Raw genomic sequence first — 19821 nt, 5'->3', positions numbered from 1 at the left:
CCCCCCACCCCCATCCCCCCCATCCCCCCCCCCATATCCCCCCCACCCCCATCCCCCCCCTATCCCCCCCCCCCATATCCCCCCCACCCCCATCCCCCCCCATCCCCCCCCCCCCATATCCCCCCCACCCCCCCCCCATCCCCCCCCCCCATATCCCCCCATCCCCCCCCCCCCATATCCCCCATCCCCCCCCCCCATCCCCCCTCCCCCCCCCCATCCCCCCCATCCCCCCCATCCCCCCCCCCCATATCCCCCATCCCCCCTCCCATCCCCCCCATCCCCCCCCATCCCCCCCATCCCCCCCCCCATATCCCCCCATCCCCCCCCCCCATCCCCCCTCCCCCCCCCATCCCCCCCATCCCCCCCCATCCCCCCCATCCCCCCCCCATATCCCCCCATCCCCCCCATCCCCCCCCCCCATATCCCCCCATCCCCCCCCCATCCCCCCCCCCATCCCCCCCCCCCCCATCCCGTGATGTGAACCACCCTCCAGTGTGTGAAGCAGGATGGTGCCCGTTAACCTGGGCCTGTTCCCGGGAGGGAGGGAGAAGCTCCGCAGCTGCAAACCAGGGAGCTGACAATGATGGTGAAGGGTTTGCTCCAGCTCACAATGCCCGGGGACTGATTGACGGCGGATTCAGACCAATAGGAAGAGTGGGCGGGGCTGGAAGACCGAACAAGAGTGACTGGTCCTCCAGCCAATCAGAGTGAATGGGAGGCGGAGCAAAGCCGGGGCTCTCGCTCCCTCCGCATCCACCCGGCCCTGTCTCGGGGAAAAGCCCGAGCAGCTTTCGCCGGTTCAACTGCTGTATCCGAGTTTCGTGTTTGGGGCCAACACGGTGTTTTTATGAAGTTTCCTGACCCATCCGCCGCCTCCATTCCTCCCTCATGACTCACCCGATCGCGATGTGACCGACTGAGGGTTTCCGCCCAACTGCTGGAATCCTGAGTTCTCAACGGTACTGCGCATGCTAGAGCTCACGTGGGAGTCCGGGCTCAGCCCCGCCCCTCATTCACTCCGATTGCTTGGAGGACCGCCACGCACACCCCTTTCTTCCTATTGGTCCAGACCTGCCGTCAATCACTCCTTGTGCATCATGAGCTGGAGCATGCGCAGTGCCAATGCTGGACTCGGCCGGGTGGGTTCACTGAAACCCTGTGGAGGTGCCAAACCCCAATAAGAAGTTTCCGCACCCGGCTTTGCATCGAGCGGGGGGACAGCTGCAGCCTGCTCCCGGTTACAGGCCTGAGTTAACGGCCGCCGTCTTTATAGAGGCTGCAAACCTGCAGGGGGCAAAACATCAGAGATAAAGTTTGTTCTGAAACCAATGGGATATTGTAAAACAGGAGGTCAGGGTTACAGTCAACAACAACAACTTCTTTTATTTAACACCTTTAACATCATAAATCATCCCAGTCAACTTCACAGGAACATTATAAAACAAAGTGTTGGGTTACGGGTTACGTGGGTTTAAGTAGGGTGATCATTGCTCGGCACAACATCGAGGGCCGAAGGGCCTGTTCTGTGCTGTACTGTTCTATAATTCTATAAAAAGTGAGACACCCAGACACAAAAGGAGATATTAGACCAGGTGACCAAAAACCTGGTCAAAGAGGTGAGTTTTACAGAGTATGAAAGGAGGTACGTTAGGTGGAGACGGGGAGGTTTAGGGAGGGAATTCAGTGCTTGGGGCCGAGGGAACTTAAAACCATGGCGGGGTAATTAGAATCGGGGGTGTACAAGAGTCCAGGATCAGAGCTGTGCAGATATCTCAGGGGGTTGTGGAGCTGGAGGAGATGACAGACACAGGGAGATATGAGGCCATGGAGGGATTTGAAAACAAGGGTGAGAATTGACTGGGAGCGAATGCAAGTCTCGGTGTTGCTTTTATAAAAATTGTTGTTTTGAGAATGTTGGAATCAAATATATTTGATTCGATGTTCGAACTGTCCATTTATTAAATGTCCATTTATTAAAAACAAGGCAACATAGTCTAAAATGTTTCACCTTGTATAAGTTATGGAATGTGATTCACCCTAATCTCGAACGGCGTGAGAACAGGAGAACCTTCACTCCTGCCACCTCAGTGCCATGGATCCAGCCCTTGTCCTTGGAGAAATGTAATGAAAAGTGTTTGTCTTATCAGACTTCTGTGTTACTTTAAAACTATGTCAATGAATTTGCAGAATATGTGTTTTTTTAATGCTTAATTTTAAAACTGGGGCTTAATATTTACGCTTAAACAGCTATCTTTTACCTATATTAGGTATATTTGAAATACCTGGCTTCTACAGTTCGGCCCTTTGATAAATCGAAAGATCAAGTGAGATATATCAGAATATGATAAAAGACATTATTAATGTGACAGGATAGGTAAAAGCGCAAAGAATAACTCATTCATATTGTCATTGCAGTTTTAAACAATAGAATGGACACTTAGCATTGCAACAAGCATTTCAACAATAATCATTAAAATTCTTAAAGAATCATTATTACAAAATAACAATAAATTAATCAAATTTGATTCTACTGATTCAGTATTAATAAATTATAGAATATGTTAATAATACAGTCAAATAATTGATTGATCAGTAACATTTCAACAATAGTATTTCATCTCAAATTCATCAATTGGGGGTGCAGTAGAGTTAGTGTGAATCATTCTGACAGTTGGTCCCCTGTGTTTAGCAAATAGTTCTTTGATACACTTAGCCCATTGGTATGTTATGTAAATGATGAACACAGCTACACAGGAGAATAGATTTTTGGATGTGAATCTGGTACATTTACAAAGCCAGTCAAATAACTGAAAATGAGTATTACGGTTAACATTTTACAGATCTTAACATTGATATACTGATTTAAAATTGATATCATGATTACAAAATTCAGCAATAAACAATTAATAATAATTTCATGGATACAAATAAAATGATTATACAATAAGAAGTTGAACATATGATCTAGTAATAAATGGTAAAATGATGATCAAAATTGATTATGTAATTTATTAATAAATTATTAATAATAATTCACTAATAAATGATAATGAAACTTTGTATTGGATGTGAATTGTCAAGTCTTTGACATCTTTTGGATTATACATAAAAGCTGTTGAAAGGTTTAATTTTCTTGCAGAGACAAAAAGGGGCGTATAGGGTGGATAAATTGGAATGATGCCATTCTCATCTCTGAACTTTTTATTATATTTGTCACTCAAATGGACTGGGAGTAAAAGTTGGATTGCTGCCAAATTCCCGTTATCAAGTCTCTTAGAACAATATGTTCTCTCTATGGATTTGCTTTAATCAGAGTTACTTTTCTGAAGTTTTAATTTCCAAGCTAATTCTAAACATTTATTTTAAAATATCAAACACAATAACTTATTGAATATATAACTGAACCAGTTTTGTGCTTTATCTTGGTTTTCTGTAGATGAACTAGTCGATTCTGTTAAAGGAAACACAGCTAACAAGATATGTTAATTTCTTAAAATTAATAAAGCAACATTCAGATTAATAACAGTTTTCTCAAGTTGACAGTTCTTGGCAACTTTTTAGCGATACGTGACTTGTCCCGTATCCCTGTAGCCAGGAGGCTGGCCTTCATCGTAGACCAGTCTGCAACCGTGAAATCTGAAACTCGCAAAATGGCCATCTTCAACACGAGAAAGAAATCTTCTGGAATTTTTTTTTCAAGTGAATGCAAGGCTTGGATTTATCGTTAACGGAGGAGAGGCAACGATTGACATGCCTTTGTTAGCAATTGAGGTTTTGGACTGAGGTTTGGGTAGGATCAAGTTTAAAGCTGCAAACAGTTCTGGTGGCTGTTTGGTGCTTAATTGGATCATGGCCAGCAGCATTTTGTGGTCGGTCTCAGAGTAAGATAACAGTTTGTTCTGGGGTAAAAGTGTCCTTGAGAGATAGTTCATTTGGCCAGACCCCCCTTGTGGAACCTCGATCAGTGTATTCATTGTTTTCATGTCAGTAGCAGCTTGCAATAATGTAAGATTTGATTTATTTATCACTGGTACACCTTAGCTCTTAGTTAACATCATTTTGAATTGTCCGGTTAGTGGCGCTGTTTACTTTGGAGAGTTCAGCTCATTTTTTAAACACAGATTTGAAGTCTTTTGTGCTGTTAATTTGTCTGTCAGTAATTTGTTACGACATTCCATGGTGTCCATGTCAATTTCCAAAATACATTTTTCCTCAAGTAACTGGCAATTTTGACTTTTGATTTGCTCAGTTTCTGTTTGTAACTGTTGGTAGTTTGACTCTGATTCAACAACTTGATGTTGCAATTCTGCGATTTGAAAAGATAACTATTGAACCTTAAAGGTTTAATTTTCCAACAATGTTTTAATTTCATCATAATGCTCAAGTTTGGATTTTGCATCTCGTAATTCCTCAACAACTGCAATTAGTTGATCTTTAGTGGACTGAAGCTCACAATCGAATTTTGTTTTTGCATTTGTCTCTTGATGTTTTTGGAGCTGTGCCATTACTGCAAAAGACCATTTCATACATCTTCCACCGTTTAACCGTGTGGTCTTACCCCATGCCTTCTTGATATTATCAAGGGACCACTGTCCTTTGGGGCTATCATATTTTGATTCAATTTTTGTGGCAACTGCAGACAGTCCAAATTGTCTACAAATCAAAGATCCAAGATCATCAATAGAGACATCCGATACAGCACGACCTCCCTTGCACGTTGTGGGAAGTAGTTCTCTTCCATTTGAAGGTTCTGAATCTATTTTAGGAGCCATGTCCACCATAAACTCAGCCTTACACCCAATATTTTGGTCGTCAACTCCTTTTGCATATCTGTGTACACTACCGTGACTATTTTTTCAGTCCCATTTTATTTTAGATTCAATGACCGGCACCTGATTGAATTAACAATCTATAAAAAGGTCCTTTCTAAGGGGTCGAAGCACTGCTTGATGCGGCTATAAGAATGGGTCAAAAATATATTTCTTACCCCATTCTAGCTGTTTTCTTCCTGGCTGGTGCCTCCCCTGTTTGCCGAACTACACCAAATTGATGGATTTAACCATTCGGTTGTCAGCAGCACTTTGAGATTACTGGAACTCAGCAGAAATTTCAGTTAAAACTTCTCAGGTGCAAATAGGAATTGTTTATTTGTCTTCTATTGATTACAATTTGAAAGTTATTATGAAAGGCAACTCGTAGACAATTTGAAGCTTTCAAAGAATCACAGAAATTATCTTCTTGCTGAGGCAAACAGCTTGACAATAACTTTAAAAGTCAAAGTCTGAAAATGAAATATGAATACAGGAGGCAGTGAATAGTTCAGATCAAAGTATAGATGATTCAAAAAGAGAGAAAGAAATCCAGCTAATCTTCAGCTTCAAACCAACACCACTCACAAATGGCCAAACAAAACTTTTCAGTTATACTGTTTCATATCTGTCTGAAGCCATCTAATCACACCCCAATATAATCCTAATTGGTTTGGGTTAGACTCAAACACATCTGATTTTACGGCAAGCCGTCCATCTTTAATATGTAACATTAGTTCTAATTGTTTCGTATCTGCATACTTGTGTATGTTAAAGAATGCAATATTGTGCTTGATCAAGAACACAAAAACTGGTTTTCTGCTGGCTTAGCTATTATAACAATAAAGCTTTCATGTCTATGGCTGTTGCTACGGGTCCTGCTCTGTCCTTGGACACTGACTTGAAAAATGTATTCATTAAATCAGTTAAAGTGTTTGTTTTAATCTAGTAAAGTGAATTATGCTGGTTCTATGAAACAGTTATGTTTTGAGAGTGTTAAAATCCTTAATTTAAAATGGGTAAAACTGGGGCTTAATATTTATCCTAAATAACTATCCTCTACCTATTAGGTGTGTCAGGTAACAGTTGACTTCTACAGGTGGCATAACCGAGTGAATCCCTTCCCACATATGGTGCAGGTGAATGGCTTCTCCGCAGTGTGAACACACTGGTGCCGAAGCAGGTGGGATGAACGAGTAAATCCCTTCCCACACTCTGAGCAGGTAAATTGCTTCTCTCCAGTGTGAATGTGCTGATTCAGTTCAACAGGATAACTGAATCCCTTCTCATAGTACTCACATTTCCAAGGTTTCCCCACGTGTCCTTGTGTCTCTCCAGGTTAGATGAATAGTTGAAATCTTGTCCACACAGAACGAGCGTGTGGTTTCTCTGCAGTGTCAACGGTGCTGTTTCCTTCCGTGTTCAAATTCCAATGTTGATGTTCAGATAGTGACAAATTGGGCAACTCTATCAGATCCCAATGATTTGGTTTCAGTTCCCTGACGCTGATTTAAAACAGGGAAAAGGGAGTGAAGAGAACCCACAAAACCACAAAGGCAGGTTTCAAATTGAGCTGAATCAATCTGGTCATTTGTGGGGTTGTCAGTCGGAAATAGCAACCATGAAAGCTGCTGGATTGTTGTAAAATCACAACTGGTTCACTAATATCCTTCAGGGATTTGCACCTGCCACCCAGTCTGGGCCGACACAAGTCTCTGGCTTCTATGAGAGGACAGCGAGAGAGGGAGTAGGAGAGTGAGCGGGGCAAAGGACAGGAATCTTGTGTATCTACAACTCAACCAGAAATTCCCAAACCCTTGGCCCCCACAAAGATTATTGTTTAAGTAGCAAAATTTTAAAATTCTCACCCCTTTTTTAAAATCTGTCTCTGGCTGTGACCTCCATATCTCTGACAATGCCTGTGATTCCACAACCCTCCCAAATCTCTGCACTCCTCTAATCCCGGTCATTTAAGTATTCCAGATTTTAATCGCTTCACCACTGGGACTGTTCTTTCCAATCCTCAGAACCCAATCTCTGGAATTTCCCCTAAACCTCTCCAACTCTGAGCCTCACTTTTATCCTGTACGGTACTCCTTAAATCCAATCTCTTTAACCAAGTTTTTGAACATCTGTTCTAATATCACCTTATGTGGTGTTGCTCGTTCTGGGTGAGTGTGCTTAACACTCAATTTGGCTCTGTTTCATTCCTTAGCTCTGGAGTCGCCAGGTATCGTTAAGATACCGCCACAAGTTTCAAGTTCAAACCAATAACTCCATACACCAGTTAGTAAGTTCAAACAAGACACGTTTACTATAATAGTTATCTACTAATTATGCATATAAAACTACAAGACTAGGTTAATCCTACCACTAACAGGTCAATACTGGAATAAGGGAACTGCCGATCAGGGAACAACGGCCTCTAGCTTTGTCCTGGATCGCAGGCTTCCAATCGGTGTGGACTAAAAGGGTCAGGAGTGTCTACTCTCGTAGCGTGCGTTGTGTGACACTTACTTGGTGGTGGCTGCTGACCAAGCCTCCTCTTCTCAAGGTCTTCTGCTGCAACGGTGATCAAGGAGAGCGCTGGCTAAGAGGAGCTGGTCAAGATGAGGCTGGCTGAGAGAGCGAGCTGGGGTCGGGTCTCTGTCTTATACCTCTCCCAGGGTCTCGCGCCCACCTGGGCGGACCCTCTATACACCCGCAATCGATTGGGTCTCTTCCCAATCGATTGATTTGAATTTCCACAATAACGGGACAGTCCCTCGATCACTGGGCAGTTCTTGGGGCTTATTGTTTTGGACTTTTCTTGGCGCTGAGAAGTCTGGCCTTCTATTCACTGTAGCGATTTGAGTTAACTTGTTTCCATTGTACCTGGGAATCACCCGGTATCGCCTCATTAGTATGCTAACTTATTTTCTTTCACAGTGCTGCCTGGTTTCTGCAGCAGTCAGAATACACAAGTGCTTTTGCAACATTGATCATAGAATTTACAGTGCAGAAGGAGGCCACTCGGCCCATCAAGTCTGCACCGGCTCCTGGAAAGACCACCCTACCCAAGGTTAACACCCCCACCCCATAACCCAGTAACCCCACCCAACACTAAGGGCAATTTTGGACCAATCCACTTAACCTGCACATCTTTGGACTGTGGGAGGAAACCGGAGCACCCGGAGGAAACCCACGCACACACGGGGAGGATGTGCAGACTCCGCACAGACTGTGACCCAAGCTGGAATCGAACCTGGGACCTTGGAGCTGTGAAGCGATTGTGCTATCCACAATGCTGCCATGCTGCTCACTTTCCCTGCATTTTCCCTGCATTCTTTGTAATCTTCCATTTTGTGTTGGGCAGTGGCCACCCCAGGTGGCTACAGTGGCTAATATAATCATAGCAAATAGGAGGAGGAGGCCATTTGGCCCTTCGAGCCTGCTCCGCCATTCATTACGCTCATGGCTAATCATCCAACTCCTTGGCCTAATCCCACTTTCCCCCATATCCTTTGATCCCTTCGCCCCTCGTGCTAGCCGCAGTGTCAAATGTTGGTTTGCAATGTTCAAAGCGTGATAAAAGGGGCGGCACGGCGGTGCAGTGGTTAGAACTGCTGCCTCATGCCGCCGAGGACACAGGTTCGATCCCGGCCCTGGGTCACTGTCCGTGTGAAGTTTGAACATTCTTCCTGTGTCTGCGTGGTTCTCACCCCTACAACACAAAAAGATGTGCAAGGTAGTGGATTGGCCTCGTTAAATTGTCCCTAATTTGAAAAAAGAATTGCGTACACTAAATTTATTTTTAAAAAGTGCAATAAAAATAAAACTTGCCATTGATCTGAACAATCTGATGCGCTAATAGCTACACTAACAATCAATTTAAGATAATCAGTCCAGCTCGTAACATGATTCACTGTATTTTGCTAAAAGCGACATGCTTTCATATGCAGGCACCAGTTCTCTGTAAACAAAAGGAATATGATCAAGCCTGGCAACTTTATTTGAATTACCCGAAAGCTCAAGGAACCTGTAGATTCCTGTTGATTTCTCTAGTCATGTTTCAGCCAATGAGAGTGCACTTGCGAACCAATCAGCACTCTTGACTCCTGTTGTATTAATTACGATCATTTGAAATTTGGCATTTTTCAGCTTGTCCTGATGAGTACAAAATGAAAAGCTTCAGCAACATTTCTCTCTTTTCAACAATTGTAATTTCAGTGCTAATAAGTGACTTAAGTTCTTTTAAGTTCCTTGAGAATTAAATTTGATAGTGGTGGTGTCATTGTGAAGAATGTGTAATTCGGTAAGAATCAGCAAGGATTAATCACCACTTTCTAATTGGAGATGTGAATCAGCGGAATCTTAGAGACAGTGGGGCCAGTTTAGCTCAATTGGCTATACAGCTGGTCTATAATGCAGAGCAGGTCAGCAGTGTGGGTTATTCAGGAAGGTCCGCCTTCTCAACCTTGCCCTTGGCTGGAGGTGTCATGATCGTCAGGTTAAATCACAACCAGTCAGCCTGTGGTCATTTGGATGACTTTACCTTTTACCTGGAGACAGTGTATTGTAGAGTTTGCAGCAAAGGTCCATTTTGGATTGAAGGAAAAGTTCATAAGTTTATTATTAACAAGTTATTCTTGAAAGTTCCTGAATTAAAGCAAAAAAAAATCACAGATGGTGCTTTTTAAAAGGAGCATTGCAGCCCTGACAATTAGTGACAGATCCAGAATATTAAACTCCAGCCAGTTGTAGGGATTGTTAATTTCAGCAGAAACAAACCAAATATTGTCAGATTATCAATCCTGGATGTGATTAACAACAGAATCCAAACCCCGCAGACAGTTGTGAACTCGCTGGTGTGTCAGCAGGTGGGATGACCGAGTGTATCCCTTCCCACACTCAGAGCAGGTGAACGGCCTTTCCCCGGTGTGAGTGCGCTTGTGTAAATGCAGGCTGCCAGACTGAGTAAATCCCTTCCCACACTCGGAGCAAGTGAATGGTCTCTCTCCAGTGTGAGTGCGTTGATGTGCAGTGAGGATTGATAACTGCCTGAAACTCTTTCCACAGTACGTGCAAATGAATGGCTTCTCCTCTGTGTGAATTCGCTGGTGTGACTGGAGGCTGGATGAATTAGTGAATTCATTCCCACACATGGAGCAGGTGAATGGCCTCTCTCCAGTGTGAACCCGCTTGTGCGCACTGAGGTTGGATGAAGACCTGAACCTCTTTCCACAGGAAGTGCAGCTGAATGGCCTCTCCTCAGTGTGAATTCGCTGGTGTGACAGCAGGTTGGATGACAGAGTGAAGCCCTTCCCACACACAGAACAGATGAACGGCTTCACCCCTCTGTGAATTTGCTGGTGTGACCAAAGACCGGATGGACCAGCAAAATCCTTCCCACACAAGGAGCAGGTGAACGACTTCCCCCCAATGTGAACTCGCTGATGTGCATTGAGGTTGGATGAACACGAGAACCTCTTTCCACAGGTAAAGCAGCTGAACGGTCTCTCCTCTGTGTGAATACGCTGGTGTAACAGCAGGTGGGATGAGGTTGTGAATCCCTTCCCACACTCGGAACAGATGAAGGGCTTCTTCCCAGTGTGATTCTGTCGATGGTATTCAAGCAGGTATGGATAATTGAATCCTTTACCACAATCATCGCATTTCCATGGTTTCTCCATTTTGTTAGCCCCAATGTGACTGCGTTGATGAGATTCCAGCCGGGATGGATAATTAAATCCCTTCCCACAGTCCCCACATTTCCACGGTTTCTCCATAGTGCTGGTAGCCTTGTGTCTCTCCAGTTTGTACAATCAGTTGATGCTTCATTTACACACAGAGCACATGTACAATTTCTCCCCACTGTGAATGGTGATATATTTTCAGGCAGTGTAACTGGTTAAAGCTCTTTCCACAGTCAATTCACTGGAACACCCTCACTCGGGTGTGTGTGTCTCGGGGCTTTTCCAGTCACACTGTTGTTTCCACAATTAGTTCACTGGAACTCTCTCACTTGGGTGTGTGTTGTGTGGGTCTCGGGGCTTTTCCAGTCACACTGATGTTTGAAATTTTCATGCAAAGACAAGCAGACAAACATTTCTCCTTCCACTGTAAATGCCAACAGTATTTCGGTCCTGATGAATCAAGTGGCTGTGTCAGATCTCGATGTGAATTTCTGTAAAAGCAAAACTAACTCTGAACAGACAATTCAAGTTTCTCTGGAAGATTTTTCCTCTCTTGTTCCCCAAAGTTGTAAATCCCCGTCCCACACACTCTCCCTCCTCCCTGGGCTGAAATCCAAACCCATCTCACCATCTGCACCATTTCCAAGTCTCCACTCTCAGCGCACACAATGATGGTGAAGGGTTTGCGGATCCACAAAGTGTTTCCAAATCCTCCCACCCACCGCCTTGATGCTGCCTCCGCTTCTCCGTGACAAACAAGGGCCGAGGCATCAATCACACTGCGCATGCTCCAAGCTCTTTGACACTGCGCCTGCGCACTAATGTGCAGCCCACAGCCGGACTGCGCATGCTCTGTCTCTCAATGCACCCGGAAGTGATTGACGGCAGCTCCGGACCAATAGGAGGAGGGGGCGGGAGCGGCTGGTCCTCCAACCAATCACAGTGAATGAGGGACGCAAACTAAAGCATGCGCACTGCAAGTAATGGCGATTAAGATGTACTTCTCTGGCGAATCCACACACGCGAAGAGAGATTGTCGGTACGGAGGGTGAGAAGGATCGGACAGCTCGGCGGGAGATTTCTTAAACATGTTGTGTAAACCGAAAGGCAAAAAAGCGGACAAACCGGGTCAATTTTCCACGAACAGGGCCGCAGCGCCTCATATTCGGCCCATGTTAACGGTCACCATCGTTTTGGGGGCAACAAGCAGCAAGACGCATGCGCGATCGCCATCTTTTTTAGGGGCAATGTTTTGAATGACTGGGCGGAGCTTGTTACCCATTGTTCAGAATACAGACAGCCTGTCCATCAAACTGCATTACCCTTTGAGACCCAAGGTCTGATTTATGAAGCAGAGGAGGAAAGAGAAATAAACAAATCCTGCCCTCCGGATCCCAGTACCTCACGGGACGCCCTGCCCCTTGTGTTTAAAGATCTGTTCAGTCACATGAATACCAGGGGAGACACTCAACCCTGAACAAAGAACAAAGAAAAGTACAGCAGGGACAGGTCCTTCGGCACTCCAAGCCTGTGCCGATCATGATGCCCTGGTTTACTCCCTTATCGTGGGCAGGATTCTTCCAACCCTGGGTTGGTCTGGAGAATCCCCACGACCGGGCCATGCCCCCTTGGCGCCATTGGTGCTGACGTGGTTGGCCGGCGCGGGCCGCTCTACGCGGCGGCCCGACGATTCTCAATTTTTATTCCTGGACTGACAGTGATGAATTTTGCTTTACAGGACGTTGGAAGAGCAGAATTTGAAGGTGGAAAAGTCAAACCAAATATCAGATCAAAATCTGACAGTCACTCCATTCATCAGAACCTAAATGTAAGTGTCTTTCTTGGATAGTTAAATCTAGAGACAATAAAGGAATGTGTGTGAACATCAGAAACATGAGACAAGACTAAGTCGGGTGATGTGAATGAGATAGAAACTCATTCAAGGCCGTGGCAGTGATATGTGGTCGGAAACCGAGCTGTGGTTTCGGAAGAGTCATCTTCCTCCACAGATGCTGCCTGACCTGCTGAGTTTATCCAGCATTTTCTGTTTGTACTTCACATTTCCAGAGTTTTTTACTTTTATTTTAGTGAAATATTTTTCCATGGTTGTAAACAGTCTGGTTCAGCTCAGACTGTTGTCAGGGATAGGGATGGAGTCAATGCTTAGGGTATGGAACTTTTCGCAGGGACTGAAGACAATGATTTCAAACTTCTCATTATTTCATTGGGAGAAATTTCTGTTCATCCAGTACAGGATGTCAGATACAGTAAGAAGTCTTACAACACCAGGTTAAAGTCTAACAGGTTTGGAATCACTAGCTTTCGGAGCACTGCTCCTTCCTCAGGTGAATGAAGAGGTGGGTTCCACAACCACATATATAGACAAAGTCAATGATGCAAGATGATACTTTGAATGCGAGTATTTGCCGGTAATTAAGTCTTTACAGGTCCAGATGGCGCAACTGGAAAGAGGGATAATCACAGATTAAAGAGGTGTGATTTGTCTCAAGCCAGGTCAGTTTGTAGAGTTTCTCAAACTCAGGCCAGATGGTGGGGGGGAGGGGGGGGGGGTGTGAATGTAATGTGACATGAATCCAAGGTCCTGGTTGAGGCCGTACTCATGGGTACGGAACTTGGCTATCTTTGCTCTGAAAGTTAATGATTCGAAACAAACTTGTTGGACTTTACCCTGGTGCTGTAAGACTTCTTACTGCCCACCCCAGTCCAACACCGGTATCTTCACATCCGTGGCTGTCAGATAGATCAGGACAGTGTGTGTCTTGGACTGGAACTTGGAGGTGATGCATTTCACATACACCTGCGATCCTGATCCTTCTCAGTGGTGAAGGTTGAAGATCTGGAAGATTGTGTCAAAGTTCTAGCTGAGCTTTAGATGCATACAGTCAATCACCTTTACCCATTCTGCTCCCAGCTTTCTCTCTCCTCCAAAAGAGGCTGATGTCTAATCTACGCTCCGACCAGTTGACAGGTTCTCTTCCCTGAAGGACATGAGTGAACCAGTTGTGTTTTTATGACAATGCAGCAGTTTTCATGGTCACTTTCTCCCAGTGTCGGCCCCACAAATAACCAGATTCATTCAGCTCAATTTCACAACCTGCCTTTGTGTTTTTGTGGGTTCTCTCTCACTCCCTATTTTCTGTTTTTAAACAGTTACACAGGATATGAGAATGCAATGATTTCAGTGGGGAATCTGAAACCATTCATCACATCAGGATCAGACAGACGCCCAATTGATCGTAACGTGAATGAGACTGGAAATTGAAGATGGAAGGAAAAAACACCGTTCACATTGTGTAGAAATCGTGGAAATGTGGAGACTGTGGGAAGGGATTCATTTACCCGTCTGCACTGGAAACTCATCGACGCATTCACACCGGAGAGAGGCCGTTCATCTGCTCCGAGTGTGGAAAAGGATTCACTGATTCATCCACCCTGCTGACACACCAGCAAATTCACACTGACAAGACATCATTTAAATGTCCAGACTGTGGGAAGTGCTTCAAAAGTTCCAGGAATCTGATGCTGCATCAACGTATTCACACTGACGAGAGACCATTCAGATGCTCTCATTGTGGAACTGGGTTCAAGCGATCATCACAACTGACAGTACACCGGCGAATTCACACTGGGGAGAGGCCGTTCACCTGCTCCGAGTGTGGGAAGGGATTCACTCAGTCGTCTGATCTGCTGAGACACCAGCAAGTTCACACTGGGGAGAAACCATTTAAATGCCCAGTCTGCAGGAAGTGTTATAAAAGTTCTGAGGATCTAATGTACCATCAGCGCGTTCACACTGACGAGAGACCGTTCAGCTGCTCTCACTGTGTGACTAGATTCAGGCAATCGTTTGAGCTCACCGCACACCAGCGAATTCACACAGGAGAGAGGCCCTTCACCTGCTCCGATTGTGGGAAGAGATTCACTCAGTCATCCAACCTACTGAGACACCACCGAGTTCACAAGTAACTACAATGATTGAATTTTGTTGTTAATCACATCTAGGACTGAACCATGTTCATTGGGGTCTGTTTCTGCTGATGTTGTTAAACCCCAGCCCAGTTAACAGCCAAGTTACTATTCTAGATAAATGTTAAATAAATCAACTTTGTGTTAAGTACACTGCGTTGCGTCTTTTTAATATCTCTAACTCGCATTAATTCCTTTTTGAAGGGCTCTTGTTCTTCCCTGTCTCCCATTCTCACTTCCAACAAGTGTGAGGAACTCATGGAGCTACAGAGACAATCCGATCAGCTGCCTCTGCTGCTTCCCTCCCTTCCATGAGCCCACCAGGGTCAGACTTTTGTTTCTGAGCTCTGAACTCACACCTTTCTCCAGTTTCTCTGCCATCCTCTGTCGTGCCCTCTCAGTGCTCTTGTCCATGAGTTCCACCTTCTGCTGTATTGACCCTATTCTCAGGATTACTGATCACCCAACTTCCCCGTGTTAGCTGATAATGTCAACGGGTCTCTCTCTCTTTTGGTACTGTCCCTCTCACCTTTAAATCCACCGTCATTATCCACCTTAAAAAGGATCTATTCTCGGCCCCTCCTATTTCCCATCTACACGCTGCCACTAGGTGACATCATCCAAAAGTACCGTGTTAGTTTTCACATGTACACTGACAACACCCATTTCTACCTCACCCCCATTCCTCCACTGTTACTAAATGATCAAACTGCTTTTCCCATATCCAGTACTGGATGAGCAGAAATTTGGATTAAAAATTGGGAAGGCCAAAGTCATTGTCTTCAGTTACCAGTATAAATTCAGTTCCCTAACTACTGTGTCCATCCGTATGAAGTAATACTGGAATAGATTTCCCTCAGTTTGTCAAGCCAGGAATCTTTATTTTTGAGCAAGACAGAGAGACACACACACAGCTATTCTTGTAATATGGAATACATTTCTGATGATTTTATTAGGTTATTAGTCAGTGATTTCTGACAGATCTTCCCACCTTGAAGAGGGATTATCCTTATTAACGTCTCACAATCTGATTTCTGTTTCACCCAGCTCTTTCTAAACTACAAGCTTTTTTTCCTAATTTCTTGTTACATTCCATAGATAACATCTAAAGTTCCTGAAATGATCAGAAACAGCAACACAAACCCTTGAGCTGCAACCTAGACTACTTGTAAAAAGATTTCCAGCAAAATGTGATCATTATTGACTGTGATTTATCCTCCCCACCTGCACTCCATCTCTCACAATTCTAGATTATTGGCATCGGAAACACATCCAGTTCAAACAAAGGTTCAGGCACAAATTTCAAAGATTCTCCAGCCCCCTGTTCACCTGCATCCACCTTGTGAATATTTTCTAAATCCAGATCCTATATCCCTCTTCACTTTAATTTCACTCCCTCTGATAGATTCCAGTGAGTTTAATTCTGTCCTGATTGTTTTAAAGTCAGATTCTCTGTGCAAGATATGTCAATATCTTGATAATTTAAAATGCTCTCTCATTCTATGTTAAGCACTTCATGTTGTTCTGTAGTGGAATAGCTGAACATGTCGGGGACTGTTCTCCCGTGCAGGGTCACCATGTGTTTCCACATGTAACCTCACATCTGCACACACACATCTGTATCCCAAAAGGATGTTCCATGTACCATCTGATACAGCTCACTCATGGATTTTCAAGCGATGTTTAAAAGATGAACGTCTCTTAAAAGATGAAGGAGCCACTCTGTCTGGTTCCAATGCTTTCAGGTAGTGACCAGACTGTCAGATTCCATTACTGTTAAGTGCAGAAGCCAGGCTACAAACATCTCCAAGTGAAAACTATCACTCACTTGTCTCATCTACACTTTCCTGACTTCCACTAGAATGTACGCAGAAATACAGTTTGTCTGTTCCGTTGAATTAGACCCACAGAATTATTCCAATTCCCAATCGCTGGTGTGATTTTATTTTCTTAGATTAAAAATGGGGCTTCCAGGGCGGCACTGTGGCGCAGTGCTTAGCACTGTCCGTGTGGAGTTTGCACATTTTCCCCATGTCTGCATAGATCTTACCCCCACAACCCGAAGCTGTGCAGGGTAGGTGGATTGGACACGCTGAATTGCCCCTTTATTGGAAAAACATAATTGGGTACTCTAAATTTATTAAGAAAAAAGAAAATGGTGCTTCCCATTCTATCTGTTTCAGGACAGTGCGGAAACTTTACTGTCCAATTAAACACTCACATCATCCGGTATTTTTAGATCAGAGACAGAGATACAGATCGGTTTGGGGGTAACTCTCATTTCCCGTTTTCAGGCACTTTGTCTTGAACGATAACAAATGGGATGAAGCCAAATCTTTAAAAAACCTTTAAGCTTTAGTTTAAATTCTCACAGCGATGCTTGACTGTAAAAGGGTGAAGCAAACATTCACAAATGGACACAATAGTGTCAACTTTACATAACTATTTCCAGATTAAAGATGAACAAGACACCATTTTGATCTTTGTTTTTCCAATTATTTTGATATTTTTTCTCAGTCTTGCCAAGATGTTTTGTTTTCTTTCTTCAGGTGACTTTCCCGATCGCTGTATTATATCTCAGGAAAAATCAAACTAAAAAAATTAGCTTACGTGGGTAAACAAATGCTTCAACCTTCTTAGACCAAAAAGATTTAAAGAGAGTGGAGCTTCCCACAGCTTGTGAGCTCCGAAACATAACTTCAAGGCTGACGTTTATCTTCAGAGATTGAGACATTTTGGTGCCTTTTCCAATTGTCCCAGTAAATTGTGACTCACACTGAAAGGTTTATTTTCATTCAGTTATTAAAACATTTCACTTTCTCAGCATTGATACTATAGATCAAATCCCAATTGTTCACTTCTCTTGTAGCTGGTGTGTGGAGAAGATCATGTTCACTGTAGATTGGTCAGCACAGAAACCACACTGTGCTTCTGGACAAACTCAGCCTGCAAGTAGATGAATCTTCAAACATGACCTTAGTGAAGGTCTTCCCAGTGATGCTAAAGAGTGAGATGTCCCTGTAGTTGCTGCAATTTCCTCTGTCACTGCTGTTTTTGTAGATTGTGATATTTGTGTCAACGTTTCCTGTGAAATGAATCCTACCTGCCAAGAGGAGGAGATTATGCAGGTGTGGCAGTCGATGGAACTCTCCGTGTTTGAGCAGTTCAGCTGGAATTCAAGCGTTTCTGGGTGCCTTTCTGCTTGCTCAGCAACGAATGGCTTTTTCCAGCACAAGTGATGGCATTTTGTGCAACTCAACCATGACAGGAAGCTGCAGGAGAGTCAAACAGAGACTGGGAATTGTCCGTCTCACAGGGGTACAGCTCACAGCCATGTTCAACGCAGCGGGACATCTGTTTAGATCTGTCAGTGAGAACTTCAGCATCTGCTGATTTCAGTTGGCCACATTGTTGAAGGAAGAACCAAGTGTCCTCTTAATCACATCAAATCCAGTAGTTTTCAGAGGCAATTCACATTCTGTGATGTCGGCTGATCCAGTGATTATTTCACATGTTCTCCCCGTCTTTTCCACAACTGTCTTGGTTACTTTCACATGATGCAGTGTTCTCGGTGTTGGGTTTATGTTGTTCATCAAGTCGGCTTTGCTTTTTGCTTCAATGACAGATGACATCTCTGCTGAGTGGCTCTCAAAACAGTCTTTGTTGTGGGTTCCACCTTTACCAAATGTTGCTGCTGCTGTGTCAGAAATGATTCAACTCAGCAACTTCCAAACTTCATCAATATCAATGTTGATTGTTGAATCTTGTGTCTGTGAAATAATTCACTGTTTTGTTTCAGATTCCTTGATAATTTATGTGGACGTCAGCAAGAATTGTCAGCAAGGATTAATCAGCACTTTCTAATCGGAGATGTGGAAAATTGGAACAAGGTGTAATTTCAATGGAGGAGGTGGGCAAATTCTGCCCATCAAAACCCCCCAATATGCCAATTAAAATTCACCACTGGGGTGACCATTGAAAATTAACTCTCTCTTGAATGTGGGAGAGACAGAATGTGTGAGAAACAGCTCCTCCCATCAGATTCAGTCTCTCTCAATCTGGCTGCTCCTCCTGTTCAGGCCTGGATGTGATTTACAGGAAGGTCCACTCATTGCAGTTACTTGTGAACTTGCTGGTGTCTCAGCAGAGTGGATGACCGACCAAACCTCTTCCCACACACAGAACAGGTGAATGGCTTCTCCCCAGTGTGAACTTGCTGATGTCTCTGAAGGGTACATGTCTGATTGAATCTCTTCCCACACACAGAGCATGAGAACGGCTTCTCCCCAGTGTGAGTGCGCTGGTGTACAGTGAGGTCAGATGATTGCTTGAACCCACTCCCACAGTGAGAGCATCTGAACGGTTTCTCGTCAGTGTGAACACGTTGATGGGACATCAGCTCCCTAGAACTTTTATAGCCTTTCCCACAGTCTGAGCATCTAAAAGGTCTCTCGTCAGAGTGAACTCGCTGGTGTCTCAGCAGGTGGGCTGAAATGGTGAATCCCTTCCCACACTCGGAGCAGATGAATGGTCTCTCCCCAGCATGCATTCGCTGGTGTGTCAACAGGTTGGATGACTGAGTGAATCCCTTCCCACATTCTGAGCAGGTGAATGGCCTCTCCCCAGTGTGAACCCGCTGGTGTATCAACAAGTGGGACGAGGTAGTGAATCCCTTCCCGCACTTGGGGCAGATGAACGGTCGCTCCCCAGTGTGAATTCGCCGATGAATTTCCAGCCTAACTGGATAGTCAAAACCCTTCCCGCAATCCTCACATTGCCACAGTTTCTCCTCAGTGTGACGTTGTTTGTTGTTCGACCGGTCGGATCGGCTGAAGCCTCGTCCAAACATATAACACGTGGACAGTTTCTTCTCACTGTGATCGGTGCTTTTTCCTTCCATGTTCAAAATCCGATCATATTCAGGTTATGATAAATTAGGCGATTCTGTCAGATCCTGATGTGATGTTTGGTTTCAGTTTCCCGACAGAAAGTCTCCCCTTCCAATACCCTGTGAAATTGAGTTAAAACAGAAAAAAGGGAGTGAGAACTCACAAAAACACAAAGACACCTTATGAAATTGTGTTGAACCAGGTCATTGGTGGGGTCGAGGCAGTGGCCAGGGAGACAGATTTTACATATCTACAATTGATCAGAACCTCCCAAACTCTCCCCCTCCACCACCTCGATGGACTGGGGTGGCAGGTATATGTGAACACCTTCACCTCCAAATTCCTCTCCAAGTCACACACCATCCTGACTTGTCTGACATTCAGGCTGAAAGAGCAGAAACTTCCTCCAGTTAAACATGTAGAATGAGGCCATTGTCTTCAACCCTCACTGCAAACTCCATT

At 44.4% G+C, this 19821-nt stretch overlaps 1 pseudogene; it reads left to right on the top strand.

Annotated features, from left to right (window-relative positions):
* LOC119961611 overlaps positions 1-19821 on the top strand; it is a 51071-nt pseudogene that overhangs the window by 19541 nt on the left and 11709 nt on the right.

Source organism: Scyliorhinus canicula, unplaced genomic scaffold (assembly GCF_902713615.1).
Source record: "Scyliorhinus canicula unplaced genomic scaffold, sScyCan1.1, whole genome shotgun sequence".
NCBI lineage: Eukaryota > Metazoa > Chordata > Chondrichthyes > Carcharhiniformes > Scyliorhinidae > Scyliorhinus > Scyliorhinus canicula.
Note: the sequence above shows the minus strand (reverse complement) of the source record. Positions and strands in the feature narration are given on the sequence as shown.